Genomic DNA, 15,062 nt, shown 5'->3' with positions numbered 1-15,062 from the left:
TTTGTTGCCAATATTTCACACTTCTCTTGTTTTAATACACAGGAAATAAGTGCTTGGGGTTATCTCACTTTGTTGACTGGGACTCGGAGAATCATTCTGAATCCCTCTCTGCATTTGGAGCCTTTCCAGAAGCTCAGCATGGTACCTGCAAAGCAATTCGTCTTTGCAAAAATATTTTGCCATTTAAAGCCACTACGTGGCAGGGAAAAGCATGTCCTGAAAATATATGTTGTGCTCAGGGCCGGTTCATAGCTGTACATGCTGAGGATTTAATGCAGAAACCCCTCCAAGGGAAACCAGTTCTTAGGCTGCTGCTACGAGAACCCTTTCCACCAAGCAGAAACAGGAGAAATCAATGTGCGTTAATCAAGGTATCAGATATAAGAGAGATCTATCAACAAATAGAAATAGGACCAGTCTGCTGGCATGGTGCCAGGCATCTGACCAAGGCTGTGTGCAAATAGAGACACAGCACACTGCAGCACAGGCTCCCAGCACAGCAACAAGATGACAATGAACTGCAGTGCTCAGCTCATGCGTTCAGGAGTCTGTTGTGCTCATCTGATCCTACACCCTACACCAATGCAGAGCTCAGGCTGTAATTAAGATGACGATAGGAATTGCTCTAAACTTCAGTTGCCTCAGAAAGAATGACTGGCATTTCTTAGGTAAAACTAGAGGCTTCAGCTGTGAGAACAGTCATTTGCAATGCCCCGGTGGGTAGGCAGTGACCTCCAGCTAAAGCAAGGTCTCTGTTAAGGACACACCAACCTGAAAGCTTGCAATTGTAGAATCGTAAAGGCTGGAAAAGACCACTAAGATCATAAAGTCCAGCTATCAACTCCTCACCACCATGCCCACTGAACCACATCCCTCAAAACGGCAGTGGCACAACCTCACTTGCAGGAGAACAGTTTTCAGAGGGAAAGCATATTGGTAAGCTTCCCATGCTGGAGTGCTGGCTTTGCATTCCCAGATAAAAAGCATGCACAGCTTTGGTGGAAAGCACATCTGCCGAGAAACATCAGATGATTCATACCCATTGGCCACTTCAGTTGTTGCCCATGGTCAGTAATGGGGGTGCCTGCTGGCTGCCTTGTCTCCGCCACGTGCCCTCAACAGGGTCTCATTGTTACAAGGGCAGAACACGCAGAGCCCCACATCAGCAAACAACAGAAACTTTCATCAAACATGCCGCAAATCCCACATCATGCCCTGTCCCATACCAGGTGGGTGGTGTTCTTCCCTATGGACACCACCACTGCTCACTGTCCACCATATGACCCTCTGCCAAGGATCCACGTTACTCCATCTTGGTGGGCTCTGGCCTGTTTCCAGCTCAGCTCACTGCACGGTGAAATAGCGAGATGGAAAAAATAGCCTTTCAATATCATCAGCCCAGGGCGCCCAGCCACCAGATGGCAGGCAGCCAGCTGGTGCACTTGGGTTTCCATTTAACTCAGCGGAGACAATTACAGCCTTTGTGCTCTGTGTGCACCTTGCCCTGGACATGTTGCATCCTCCTTCCTTGGCATTCTGTGCTTGTAGTGTTGACCCCTTCCTACTCCTGCACCTGGGTTGCCCTCTCCTCTCCCAACATTTTGAAGTCATTTTAAAAATTCCAGTTGCTCAGGTGCAACTTTTCCAATTTTTCTGGATACTGTAGCATTAATAAACCACACCTCCTCCCCTTTCAAATTGTTTTTTCAACCAGAGCTGGAAGCTAGTTGATACTAATAGACTGCAAATGATAAACATAGGGAATCAGAATGACTTAAGTTGGAGGGGACCTTACAGATAATCTATTTCCAATCCCACTGTCATGGAAAGTGTTGCCAACTGCTAGATCAGGATGCCAGGATCCCATCCAATTGGCCCTGAATGCCTCCATGAAGGTATTTATTGGTGGAGATCAGTCCCCAAAATTACCCTGCAGTGGGGAGAAACAAGACAGTGACGTAGAACAAGAAGTAGCCATTCAGCAGGACACATCTGTTGCTGCTCCCAGCACTGTTAAAGCACTCTGTAAGAAACTTGGGGTTGCTTCTCATGGGACTTTTTCCCATTCACTGCAAACATCCTGACAAAATCCTACAGCTTAGCATCCCCAGCAGCTCCTGCCACCTGCTCCTTCCAGCCTCCAGCCCTGTGTTTGCCCAGGTTCTCACAGATACTGTGCAGATGAGAGCAGCCTACAAGAATCCTAGGGAGGAAGCACATGTCTTTCTGTATATCTAAATGAAAAATGCCCCGGATCCAGTTTCCTCCTCTAAAGATCGTACAAAACATTCACAACCACATGCACTCTTTTCTCCTGAGGAGCTACAGGGAACCACCTTAAGCCCTGTGACAGGTTTGACAACAGCTGCAGCAAGATTAATGTTTTAACTGCATTAGTATCCTTATTGGTACTAAGTAGTTTTTCATATATTTGCTCTTCTACAGTGGTACTACAGGATATTTACCCTCTGGGAATGCTGTACTTTAAACAGTAAAAGGATGTAATTCTGTTCATTCCTATGTTATTTTTTCCTTCATGATTCCTAATGAATTTACTGGGATTGCTTGTGGTTTCCAATAATGCAAATGAAGCAAAACAGAAACAAAATCCCAAACCTGAAGAGTAACGTTGTTAAATTTTAGCACTGGGGACAACAGGTAACAAGGATTTAAAAAAAAAAAAACAACACAACCCAGCTACAGAAAGACACCCCATCACGTTCTGTATTTCTGCTGCAGGAACTTTTATGGGGTGAGAGCTGATGAGTAAACACTATAAAACAAGTTGAGAAATGTATATCTGATGTCAAGAGAAGGCAAATAAAATAAAGTGAAACTTGCATGGAGAGATGTGGTTGTGGATGTGAAACCTGCTCATGCCCTGCACTTGGCTTTAGATCCAGCTAAAAAGGAGTAATGTGTTCTGGCTTTGGTGGGAGATGGTTGGAAACAAATAGGATTCATCTTGTCCCAAAGAACAAGAAAATAACCAACACGAAGTCAGCAATGAAACCACCTGCTTCCCATCACGGGCTTGAATGCAATTTGTAGGATCATTAGCATTCATTTACCGGAGTCTCTCTTCAACAATTTCTCCAAGACAAAGAAAGAAACTCTATCTGGAGAGCTATGCTGAAATGTTGGCCTTCGCTAGCTGAGCTGAGAAGCTTTTTCTGACAATGCTGTCACATTTCTTCTTTGCAAAAAAGATTAATAGAGGGAGTAGAATTTGTTAGGAGATACTCATGACAGTGACTTTGTCCTCAAACCATCTCTAAAATATTTAGATCCCAGGGGTATTCACAATCTAAACTTTTTGGGGAGAGAGAAAGGGAAATGGGAGAGGGGAATCTTTCAAGACTTTGGCAACAGCTGATGCTCCAAATTTACTGCCTCACATCTGAAAAAGTCCATGTAAGGCAAGACAGAGCGATTACTCCTTAAACAACCCTCACCAGGCATCGCTTGCAGGGCAGCTGTTGAAATGGACACATTTATAACTACCTCCCTATATTCCAAAAGGATTGTGATTACAACTTCTGCACCATCAGCCCAGTGTCTCACGTGATAGATGCAAACTGCTTAAAGGAGTTTTGTATCAGTGGCATTTGCTGTCGTTCTCCATCAAACTGGGTTAGCAGTGCAGAAGTCAACAAGCTGGAGTGCTATGGTGTTACCTTCTGGATGCAATTCCTTTAAGGCACATTCAGCTTTGTGTTCTAAAAACACTGGAAAACTATCCAGAAAAATAAACGAGGCTCTTTAGTAAAGGACTGCTATCAGATGGAGGCGTCTAGGGACAATAATTCCTGATTTCAGAAAACTGCTGTTCTCTAAAAGAAGACGAAGAGACCATGTCATTCAAGTTAAGCTCAAACAGAAACTTTAAATCCTGCATTTGGAAGGTGGCATTGGAAAACACTGAGATATTACTTAAATGTCAAGTGAAAAGGTGGAAATTTTATGAAAATGTGGTGCCTTGCTTTGCTGACAAGCACTAAGCCACTGCACTGAATGGACGAGGCCTCGTGTTGGGCCATGGAGGCCCAGGAATCTGCAGGTATATCTGTAGTGCAACAGAGGTTCACAAGAACACGAGGAGTTAAATCATCCTTTCTGTTGACAGGACTACTTTTTCTCCTGCTCTGGGAAATAACCTAGTTGGACTCCTTGGAACAGCTGTTTTCTACCATCTTTGTCATCTGTTTTTCAAATTACCTTGCTATTAAGTGATTATTTCTGATGATTCCAGCCTGAGAGCATCTGGAATTCTTAAAAAACTCCCATCACTTCAGGTTTCCTTTCCACCTCCTTTACATCCTGCCTTCCTCTCTTTGGTCTAAAAATGATTTCCCCCCCCCCCAAATGCTGAAGTTCTTGGACTTAGTAGATCTCAGTGCAGAGGGTACAGGGAAGAAAAGGGTACAGATTACTCTTCCAGAGTCTTATTTTCAATATCTAATTTTCCTAGTAGTATTTCCAAGGGAAAAGACCATCTGAGTTGCTCATGAAATGTCTGCTCTTATAAGGTAATCGCTCAGAAGTCTTTAGGAAACACAAACCATACGTGACCACCGAAACATGAAAATTGCTCTCCATCTCCTTGGATCTCTATCATAATAGTTAAACCCCATGACCTTACCTTGCAAAGGTATTTCCACTGCTGCAGAAAGCGAGGTGTATTCCAAAGGTAAATCAGGAAAATGCAGAGCAGAAACCTGAAGAGCTCAGTGATGGAACATTAATGGATAAATGTGTGACTCAAAAGATAACATCAAACAGCAAGATGGGGAGCACGACTGCGGCTAAAAATGACTGGCAGGAGAGAATGACTGAAAACATGAAAGAAAGGAAACTCAAGCCCTGGTTTACAGCATGGCACACTTTACAGGCCTGGGACAACAGAGCATCTCGAGACTTTGAATGCTGCAAATGTATTTTGCTGTGTTTTGGGTGTTGGGTTTTGTTTTTGTTTTTGTTTTTTTTGAACAAGATACTGCATAGTCTTTAAACTGCCACCTACTGCCTGTGTTATGCAGTGTGCATCTTAATTCAGGTATTCCTCGCTATAATTGCACTTGGCTTCTCTCTCTCTTTCTCTCCAAATCATCAACCATGTCTACTCTTCTTGCACCAACCTGCACTAATTCATCAGAGGTCAGAGCTGCATTTTCACCTGTAGCAAGGCATTGAAACAGCACTTGTGATTTCTCATTTGGCTTTCCCAACCAGATTCCTTGATAGAGTACAGCAGGGACTCAAAATGAGTTTTATTTGTCTGCCTTCGGGTCGTTTGTGGTGATTGCTTACTCTTTGTAAAGGTTACAGCTGTCAGCAGCACGCTGCTTTGATGTACAAAGGCTGCCACTAAGAACAGCCCACGTGGGCAGCACACAGACATTCACAGTCTCTCCTGCTGTCACAACATCCCATCCTCATGCTATCATTAAGGCTTAAGAGGGATCTCATATTACAAATCAGTCTTTCTCCCTGTGAATAAGCAGTGATGGATGCTGTGGGCTGGGTTGTCATCCGCCTGCTCACGTCACACAACAGCCTCAGTGTTATGGAGTTGGGTCTCACCCACATGTGCGTGGATGATGATGAGTCGGGGCACGTTACTGCACTGTAGTCTGAAGAGAGTCCTTAATGAAAATATCCCTGTTTAACTGTCCTAGGGTGATCTTTTACTTAGGATCACCTGGCCTATAGGTTCATAAGCAACTAAAATGAAATTGGGGCAGAGTTCAGCAAGAATCACAGACTGGAGAAAGTCTTCTAGAAGCATCCATCTACCTGATTGATCTAGATTGGACAGTACTGAGCCTGTGAAATAAATCTAAGACTGCAGTTGTAGTGCTTTCAAAAGCTGCCTGACACCACTGCTGCTGAATCGGCATCACCACTGAATGATGGGCTGAATTTTTGTCCCACCTGGATTTTGAACACTCAGCAGCTCCCGGGCACCATCGCCCTTCTTCACAAGCACATCCATCATAGCTGGCGTTGACTGATTAACCAAGGAGTGACTGGACATGAACTAATGAGCATCATTCGGCTAAGGCAGGCAAATGCTAAACGGGCAGCATAATGGGAGCTCTCATACCACAGGACACATCTGTGAAGGAGACTTTGTCTAGACACAGCTTTGCAAACTCACAAACCTCTAATCTCTTCAGGATGCAGAACACTGAGCAGCAACTAAAAGAGTGCAGACACCATCTTTGCCATACTGTGTGGTCTTCCCTGTTGCCCAGGAAGCCAAACTAATGCAGCAGAAATGTCCAAACCAATTCACACCTACGGATCAGGAGAATCAGCTTATACAGTGATTAAAATAGCTATCAGTGTTGACCCACCAGAACCACAGGTGGGTAGACGCTGTGATAGGTAGAACCTTTCCTCAAATACAGTTTAAGATAAAGAGACAAGTATGTAGAGACAGCCCCCAAGGTTTATAGGAGAAAAGGAGACATCCAACAGCCTCTCAAGACCAAAATCAGATCCCCAGCACAGTAGAGCATGTTTAGAAGAGCAGCTCCTTCTCAAGACTGATACGTGACAAACTTTCCTTGCCCTAGGACCAAGCTCAGAGTTACCACCCACAGCTTATTGCAGACTTGCCCACTCCTCCTTCTTTGTTTCTCCCTTCCAGGTCTTTGGACTTTCTTCCTGTCCTCTGTCCTAACTTTTGAGACCTTCACTTCTGAAAGATTGTTCTGTTCCTGGGCTTATGTTGGCTCAGCTGCCTTTATCCCATCTTAAGTCTATATCCTAAGCTGGCTGTATCGGTATATCATGCTTCTCCTGTATGAGATTCTGAAACCCAGAACTTTCTACTGCTATTAAGCTAAATGCTCCTTAGCAGCTTCCACACCCTCCCCACAACCCTATGGTCATGGATTAACAATCAGCATATGCTATAGTAGTAGTCTCCATGTTGAAAAATTTCTCTGAACTTGAGTTACCTATAAAGTTTTATCTGTGAAAGGCAAAATGTCCTCTTTTCACAAGTTGCTCTCCAGAATATTTAACGCTCCAGAGTCTGCAGCAACTGTTTCCCATTTGTAGCATCTTCTTTTCCATACAACACAAGTGACCAAAACCCTGATACAAATACTGTGGAATTGCACATCTTTCTGAGTACACACGGTCATACTCTCTTTTTGAAGCTAACTGACAGCATTTGCAAAGAACAGCTGGGAATGGGAAAGCAAGAGAAAAATCAGATGGAACTGTTAAGTAAATACCACAGGGACTGCATATGGGTATCAGCAGAGGTATTCCTAGGAAACAACACTAAAATAACAGCCACTTAGGCTTCAAAATTATCCACTTGCTCATTTGGACTCAATTATCATTTGACAAAGAGTTGTTTGGACAAATAAGGAGATAACCAAGGCTGGTTTGCCTGTTGCTCTTTGTCAGAAAGGTGCATTTCACACCCATCAAACGCTCAATTAATGCTCTGTGCCTGTAGGAATCCACCACAGGGTTTCCCTTCCCAGGGTTTTAGCCTGGGAGAAGCAACCCCACAGAGTGCATTACAGCCCAGATCTTCCTCGGTGCAACATCTGGCAGCAGAATGCTAATTGATGTTACATAAAAAATAGATAATCTGTCTGCTATTTTCCACCCTCCTCAGGAGGGAACCTTTTAATTGGCTGATAATATCCCCCCTTTAGTCTGTCCTCTGAGAGGATTATATAAATCAAGCATCTAAAAGGTCAAGGGATTCCCAAGGGTGGCTCCATAAGGAACAGAAAGTTTATGCCACAGCCATCCTACAGCCTCCCTCCAGGATACACAAAGGAACTGCAGAAGTGCCCGAATCCAAACCCACCCCCTGACAGGCCAGAAATCTCCCATTGAGCAAAAACTCCAACTTAGGAACCCTTACTTCCATTTCCCCAGGAAAACACGTTGAGCAGCATCATCCAACCATCAGTTTCAGCCCTTGGTTTGCAGAGGAGGGGTGCCTGGTGATGCCTCCCCTTACTGCAGCCCCTCTTATTTATGGGATCTGTGCTTGGTGTGTTTGGAGGGAGGCTGCCCGGACATCCCAGTTGTTGCTGGAGCAGCTGTGATTTGCCAGCCAATCAATCCATGGCACAGACATGCACATTACACGACAGTCAGGCAACTGTACACATCAGGTGGATGGGATCTAAAGGGGAGATGTGAAAGAGCATTTGTATCTGCAGTAACACAGTATAATTTCACCTTTCTGCACAGGGACAGAAAGAAAACTCAAATCCTACCCCAGAGACTAGATTATTTCACTAACTCAAATTAACATACAGTGGGTTACAGAAAATGATTTACCAAACTAAACAAATCCAATGTTTGGACGGAATTGGTTTGCAACCCTCTGCATCAGACCCTGTGGCTAGATCATAGTGGGTTAATGACAGAACCCAGAAGTCAGATCAATTCACGGTCTTTGGCTTCAAAAGGAAAATCAAACAAGAAAGAAAGAAAGAAAGAAAAAGAGCATTTATTTGCCTTCATTTCCTGCATTGATGAAGTTGCCTCCAATACTTGCAATTACTCTCTTCTTGAGAAAGGAATTAATTAGCATCATAATATATCTTCAAAGTTCCAAGAAGAATAAAGGGATCTGGTACAATGCGGGATTCCTGGCATGGAAATCAGGCCCTCATCTAAACAGCAGGGGTGATTGTACAGGCATATTAGTGTGAAACAGGGGGATGCACTTCTATTTGCTGCTGGAAGAATTTTGATGAATAAATCAAAAACCCTGTCATGTCTGGAGGCACTGGAAAGGCAGCTAGTGTTCAAGGAGGATGGGTAGTGCCACGTTAGGGGTCAGGTCCAGCTACATAGAGAATAATGGGAGTGTTGTCACTGGGTTTGGAGGGAGACACAGATCAGCCTCCGAGCCTGTGCTTCAGCTGTGGATACCCACATTCTCCCAAGCGTTAAATCAATAGCCTCTATCCAAAAGGAACCTCACTGCAGAGGCCAACATACATCGAATGCACCTCCCTTCTGAGCTGCTGAACAAAGCCCAGCACATTTCAAGTTAGGCAGAGGCTGTTCCTAGAACAGCCCCACTCCAACCCATCCCCACGATGCTCACTAACCACATCCCTCAGTGCCTCATTTCCACATTTCTTGAACACCTCCAGGGATGGTGACTCCACCACCACCCCGGGCAGCCTGTGCCAATGTCAGGCCATTTGTACCCTCAGACAATTTCAGCAATTCCAGCACTTAAAACAGTGTATTTATGTCACATTTACTGAGACATCTTGGTAACAAGTCTGCAGACATTCTGTAGACTCAGTGGAAAAGGCATCCCTGTGTCAGACAACACAGTCGGGAGAAATGAAAGATGATGTAATAAGAGATGAAGGCACTTCATCACAGATCTGCCGTTTGCAAAATTCAGAAGAGTAATAAAGTGACGGGCAGCAAAAGTCACAATCTGCCACACATCTAAATGCCACTGGAGCAGTAGGAGCATATTGTAAATCACAGTAAAGATGGCTCAGGGGTGGAATCTGAAGGACAAATGGCCATTGCTTCATCAGCCACCGACAGCAGGCAAGCCAGCACTGTGGTGAGTTGTGTCAGAAAATGATGAGCCACGTAACGTCAAACCTGAAATGCAAACCCCACAGTCCTACTTGACACAAATGGGAAAGTGTAAAAGAAAACAGATGTTGGCAACAAAGAATGGTTTTATGCGTTCCTTAAAAACAGTTACTGGCATCTGTCAGTGCATCTCACACTCTTCTTTGAAGGCTGCTGCTGACATTAAACAAGAGTGTCGAAGATTCTCATCTCGAACTTGATAGCAAAGAGGATGGAAACAAAAGAGGTGACTTGAAATGCAATTACATTTTGCATTTGAGGGTGAGTGGGCAAGTGCAAGCAGTTACTGAGCTTCAGACAGAGATGGCTGCACTTGTTATCTTCAATCTGTTTACAGAGGAGTAATTGAAAGTAGCGATGTCTATCAAGCCAAGCGTAACAGTTTGTTCTTACCTTCCTGCCCTTTCAGCATAGATGAAACGACGGCAGGAGCGATAACGGACGTGGATCTGTAAGGTGTGAAACCTATCTGATTGGCACCCAGACACCTTGCAATGGGCACACTGCCAAGCTGGCCACCACGCTGCTGCTGCTCTTACAACCGTGACTCAGTTTGCTCCGTGTAACCCACACAAAGCTGCACCTGGCCACAAGGGCACTCTCTTGACCAGAGAGTGGGATTTGGGCTGGGTTTTGTGCAGGGCATGTCTTAAAAATGCAGCCATGGGACAGCTCCCAGAGCTGCCTTGCTTATGTCTTTTACTCCATTTTGTACTTTCACACATTTTCTTAGTGCCGTAACAGGAACACTCTATATTAGACACTTTCAAACAAAAACTGATGGTGAGTAAAGCACATAATTTTATCTCCCTTTTCAGAGCAAGACCCCCTTCCTAAAATGACTTCCTAAAGGATGCTGCCGATTTTCAGGGTGAGACCTATGATAATCATTCCTGCAAAAATGTGTGCTGACATAACAAATGTAATAAACATGAGCAAACATGCAGTGCGACAAATTACATTTCTGGGATGTGATTTTTTTCCCAAAGTCATAAACTATCCTCCCTGGAAGATCCCCTGCAGCCAGCATAGATAAAGCATAAACTGTAAGATGCACAGTAGAAAAAAGTGCACCACGAGTAAGCCCAGCTCCAGCCACAGCAACAGCCTCTCAACATACAGCTCTACCAATACTTCTTGCTGAAAGAGAGAAAAAAAATATCCTATTCCTACTGTATTTCTTTCTGCCCGAGGTACAAAAACTGCTCACAGTTGCTCATAAGCTGGGGAAGAGTAAATTAAAAAAAAAAAATTAGCATTCTCCTGGTTTAGCAGCTTTATGCTAGTCAAGGGCAATATTGTGTGTGATGAAATTAGCTTGAAAGTCATGGCAAGGCTGTGCTAAGTCAGAGCTGTTGTGCATACATGGGAACAGTACCACGCTCACAGGGCAGTGACAGCTGCAGCCAAGTAGAAAAACAAAATCATGACTTCTAACCTAATGCAAAGTGCCAGCCGTGTAATAGGGAAGCAAGTGAACATTTAGAAAGAGTTGGCAAAGAGGGTGAAATCATTGCTCTAGGCTGCAGAATGCTAAATATCACAGCAGGCATTTGCTCAGCACAACCATTACTTAGGAGCATCACTCAGAAAGGGAAATCTAGAAAGTAGCTTTGAATATTGGAAGAAACAGGGAAAATGAAGTGACTCTATATACCCACCAGATTTAGAAGATCAAACTCAGGCACAGGAAACTTTGGACCAGGTTGTTGCTCATTGCACTCTTTTACCCACTGCTAAAAGGGTATTTCAAAGGTTATTTACTACTTGAAAGAAAAACAAACAACTGGCACAAGGGAAAAAGGGAAGGGGCTCACAGTGCTCCTGGTCCTAAAGGAATAAAACCAATAACAGATTATAAGAACAACAGGGATGTATGAAAGTACTAAAGATCCCCTGCTTTTTCAGATGATCTCATCACTGAATTCGACTCTGGGCTCTTTTGGTAAGAAAAAGATTTACAGTAAAAAACACACAGGGCAGAAAACACCACACTATGTCTCAAGCCTTGTAAGTAGAGTCTGTTAGAGATTGCTTAATGCTTCACACAGTCCCTGCTTGCACATATAAAAAACAAACCCTGAAAGCCATGCTCCCCCCAAATCCCATTTACTTGTTTTCATGCTCTTTTGTCCTTGGCACTCCAGCTGGCACCAGCAGCAGACAGGGAATGCAGTGGGGAGAATTCCCCATGCTTCAGCAGCTCTGGAGCAAGGGCAAAGAGAAATCTCAATAGGAAGCCTGCACAGCAAAGATTTCTTCATCCTTTTTTGAAGGAACAGTGTGACCAAAGAACTCAGATAAGGCCCCAAATATCCTTTGGGGTGAGTACCTGCAGCCAGAGCTGTACACAGCAAGGCTGAAGATCCCCTCAGCCACAGATAGGAACTAGATTAGGGTTCATACATATGATTTTTCTCCTCTTCTTTCCGTGACCAAGCAGCAATTCCAGCTATTTGATTACATTCCCTCCTTAACTATTGCCACAGATAATTGTACCGCAATGGATTGCCCCATAGTTTGGAGAAGAAGCAGTAGTGAATTGAGTTTTTGTAGAATTCACTGAATTGGAAAGAGCTATTAAAGACCATCTGGTCCCAGTCCCTGCACCGAACAGGGGCACCTACAGCTGATCAGCTGCTCATAGCCCTGTCCAGCCTGACCTGGAGTATCTCCAGTGCTGGGCATCCATCTCTCTGGGCAACCTGTGCCAGTGCCTCACCGCCCTGATTGTACAAAACTTCTTCCTTATATCCAGGCCCGAAGCTATGAAACATTTCACTGCTAAGCGTGGTTTTCCCTTTGCTCTGACAACTAGGGAATGGTATAGCACAGAACAGAGAGCTGTTTGTCTTCCACAACCTGTCTTCAGCTCCGTAGATCAGTCTGTGAAATTAAATTCAAGGCGTGAATGGCCCTGCAGCCCAACTCCTCCTCTGTCGATTTAGCCCATGTTGTCTGTGCCCCTCTCAATATTTATGCCAAAGAGTATTTAAAAATAAATAAATTAATGAATAAATGAGGCTGCTCCTTCAATATACACTGACATTCAGCAGGAGAAGAAATGAAGGCAAGGAGGAGAGGAGAAGCACAGCCAGTTCCCGGAATGAAAAGTACTGATGTGCGTATCGAATGGTTTTGTTTGGAGCACTGGGACCAGGTGGTGGGAGACTGCTGCAGTTAGGAAAACCCTCAGCTTTCCATCCTGGCAGAAGTGCCTGCGTAATTGCAATGTGGTTGTGCCATGTCGGTCCCCTGCAAGCTTTGCTGAGACAAAACTGCTTCAGAGGTTAAACTGTTTAGCATGAAGAGCAGAAAATCTAGTTCAGAAATACCTGCTAGAGGTTATTTTGATGGAGAGGGGTCAATCAGCGGGGAAATCAGGATAATTCAAGCTCCTGCCCATATTTTTCCTGAGGTTTAGATGCTCATCTCCCACGGGAGAGATTATGCAGATAACCAGAGCAGGCAGATCACCAGCATACCCAACAGACCTGGAGGTTTCACACTGCTCACTCACCCACCCCACCACTCACCCACTGGATTTACCAGGAAGAAGAAATGTCAGAAATGAATCTTTCTCCCAGCCCAGGAGAGGTCCTGAGCAGCTTCGCTCATTAGCTTGGTGGCACTGTTATCTGCCTTTTCTCCCTCTCCCTCCATTTGCTGTCTGGGATATTACAATTCACTCCGCTCTTTCAGCCACTTCCCCTTTGTTCACCTCGCTTTTGTATTTCTCCTTCTGCAAATACTCTGGCAAATGAGCTCACAGGGAAGAACAAAGGCATTTAAGGCTAATGCTGCTACCCCTGCAGGAAAATCATTTTCAGATTTATCATGGTGTACAGAGCTGGGGAATATTGCACAGAGCAGACTTGATACAGGTCATACAAAACATTTCAGAAGTTTGGAATGATTAACATGGAATTGTGGTAGAAAAACACGTAGTAGTGGTGGAGAATAGAGATTGAAAAGCTTTCAGTTTTCAACTGCGATCAATTTTGTATTTATTCAGTTTTATGCAGCGGGTCCTTTAAAGCCTCAGAAATTAAACAAACATTAATTTGGTTAAAAATAAACTCCTTTTTTTTATCTGACTTTTATTTTTCTTGAACAATGCCAAAATTATTTCCAGTTGAAAGGAGTTATTCTTCTTATTCTCATAACAGTTATGTGCCATTAATGGCTTATAACTATTACGTTCAGCCAATGAGCTAATAGAAATAAACCATGTGATTGGCAAAGACAACTCTAATTAGAAAGACTTCCAACAAATTGACCACAGATGAGATAAAGGGCAGGATAAGTAAAAGTGCTATATAAATTACTTGCCATGAATTATCTGCCAGCTTGAGCAAACTGACAGTAATAGACTTAGGCAGCATATTCTGTCACCTTTCATTTCAGGTCCCGATTTTCCAGTGAAAACAGCAGAAAAACCCTGCTCTGCTCACTGGGGGAAGGTAGAAAGAATTCAGCTTCTGGAAGGATATTCTGTGCAGCAGAGACAGCTTTTGTTTCCACGTGCAATTGCTCTCTCCTTGCCTTGTGCTGTGAAACCTGCGCTCCTGAGGATTTCAGCACAATCAGCAAGGCTGATGTGCAGAAAAAGACAGGAAAAGAATCTTCCAGACAGCTTCCAAGGCCTGGGTTTGGTGATGTCAAGAACATTTTCTGTGCTGGACAGGGTGTGCACTGCATGTTAAACGAGGTCTCCTAACAGATATTTGCAGGGATTGTATCAGACGGCATGATAAATCATTTCAAATAAAGGTATGGGATGATATCCAGAGCCTTCAAGCTTCAATCTAATTAGGCGTCTGGGAGCAGTGCTGGGCTGCTGGGCGAGCAGAGGCTGCATCCAATACCCACATATGGGACACATCCAGACCTGGGGGTGGGATGCTGTGGGGCACCACCGTGGTGGGTAACAGAATTAATGATGGTGATGGTCTCAGTGGAAGGGAGGAATGGGATGGGCACGCTGCCTACCACTGGGTCAGGGTGTAGGAGAACAAAAAAATCACCTTGTAATAAGGTTATAGCAGCAGGAAGCTTGTATTTCAGCTGGTGACACCACCAGGCCCATGACATCATGCCTCAGTGTCATGGCCCCGCATCATTTTATCATGAGGTAATCAGGTCAGCCACAGAGTAAAGGGCCTTTAAATCACGCTGCGAATGCCAGGGGCTGTTCCTGCTGGAACTGCAGCCCTGGGGAGAAGGTGCCACTCGCAACCTCCAGCATCAGGCTGTCGTGCAGCTGCACATCTCGGGGGGGAATTAAAAACAAATCGACACCCAGGTGTTTGTAGTTTGTCCTTGCTTGGAGGCAGCCAGATGCGTTAGCATTTCAGAAAGAGAAGAGGGGGGGTGGGAAAGGGGAAGAAAAAGAAATACCCTCTGGTTTCGACAAGGAGACAGACAGAAACTAGAGAGTC

The sequence above is a fragment of the Meleagris gallopavo genome, chromosome 12 (assembly GCF_905368555.1).
Source record: "Meleagris gallopavo chromosome 12, MGAL_WU_HG_1.1, whole genome shotgun sequence".
NCBI lineage: Eukaryota > Metazoa > Chordata > Aves > Galliformes > Phasianidae > Meleagris > Meleagris gallopavo.
The sequence above is the reverse complement of the archived record's forward strand: the minus strand, read 5'-3'. Positions refer to the sequence as shown.